This window comes from Aptenodytes forsteri, unplaced genomic scaffold (genome assembly GCF_000699145.1).
Source record: "Aptenodytes forsteri isolate BGI_AS27 unplaced genomic scaffold, ASM69914v1 Scaffold255, whole genome shotgun sequence".
Taxonomy (NCBI): Eukaryota; Metazoa; Chordata; class Aves; order Sphenisciformes; family Spheniscidae; genus Aptenodytes; species Aptenodytes forsteri.
In genome coordinates this window covers 3,886,587-3,888,249 of record NW_008794888.1, presented here as the reverse complement: position 1 = coordinate 3,888,249, position 1,663 = coordinate 3,886,587, and positions in this window count along the sequence as shown.

Here is a 1,663-nt window from a genome sequence, read left to right as displayed (position 1 = left end):
GTGGGGAGGGAACTGAGAGGTGTCCCCAGCCCAGGTGGCAGTTGCTAATGGAGCAGAAGATGCCCAGAGAGAGCAGGGGTCTGTGGTCCTGTGGTGTGGTGGCCAGGGCCGTGCAGGGAGCCAAGAGACATTCCTGCTCCCATGCCATGACTGTCCAGCGCACAGAGGACACCGGGCTCCTGCCGGTCTCATGCTCACACAGCTTGGTTTGCCCTGTACCTCAGGATCTGTGCTTACGGGTTGGACCTGCCTGGCAGATCCTTCGTGCCCTCGCCCCCCTCTCCACCACGGCACTGAGAGACGCAGGCAGGGACTCTGCACCAGACTCTGCAGACCAAAGACCCAATGCAGGCCATTGCCTTGCACCGCAGAACCTCCTCACCACAGGATCAGGCCCTTGCCACCTGCAGTCTTTGCAGGGCCAAGCATCCCTGCAGGGCCAAGCAGCCCGGTGGAAGCAGCTTGGGGCTTGTGGCTGTGTGGCCGTGTGGCCAGGGCCACCCGTGGTGGCGGTGGCGCTCAGGCCACCTGCCCAGCCAGCTCCCCACCATGCCTCTCCGAGCTGGGGATGCGGGGCTGGCACGTGCACACCCCATCCCCTGGGCAGGGTGAAACGGGCGGCTGGGGCTGTGCGTGCTCCCTGCCGGAGGCAGCCTATCATGCTGTATTGACCCGCACAAAGGCAGGAACATGTGTGCCATGCACAGATCGATGGGAAGATTGAAGATGTGTGTGCGCTTGCTGGACGACTGGGGAAAGCTTTGCCGTTGGCATCGGCAGCACAGTGAAGGTCACGCTGACCTGTGGCGCAGTCCCCGGGGAGAAGCAAGGCCTCTTGTCGAGCTCATGGGCAGCTGTCTCATTACTTGTCCTCCGGGGACCCCGGCTTCCCGGCCAGGCACGCACCTCCCCAGCAGAGCCGCATCTCCTGTGGGGGGTACCCGGTGCTGGGCTTGTTCTGGAGGCAGGGAGCTGGTGTTTCCCCTACCGCTGTGCCACTAGGCAGGGTCGCAGAGGGTTGCTTGACTTGTGGGTGAGGGGTCCAGCTCAGCCTTTCTAGCTGAGCTAACCCTCCGTCACCAGCTGGGGAAACTGAGGCAGGAAGCTGGAAGAGATCATGACTTGCTGGCAGAAGGTGCTGTGCCTGGGGAGCAGCCACATCCAGGCGCCATGGGTCTCTGTGGTTGGTGCCGCAGGGTGAACCCATAACCTCATCACAGCTCTGACCCCGCTGAGCGATGCAGGCAGAGCCCCACTGCTGTGGGCAGGATGGGGCAGGAGGACACCCTGCTTCCCTTGCTGCGTGTGGGGCAGTGCTGCCATGGGAGCTGGGTCCTGCGTGGGCTGTGCACAGGGGCGGACGCAAGTGTGCCATGGAGGGAGCAGAGCCAGACCCGAGGAGGGGTAAGGGCTCAGCAGGGCGGGAGAGGGTGAGGGTGACCCCGGCTCAGCCTTTCTAACAGAGCTGGTCACTGCCTGCAGCGGCCCCCACTTCTTGCACACCAGCCGTGGGGCAACGCGGAGCCCAGTGTGCAGCACGGGGGGGGCAGAAGTGAAGCTGGGGGAGCCCAGCAGGCGCAGCGAGGAAGGGGGTGGCGGACAGGGGTGGAGGGGTGGCGGCGCTGCCAGCCTCCCGGCTCCGGGGCACCGAGGAGCACGGGAG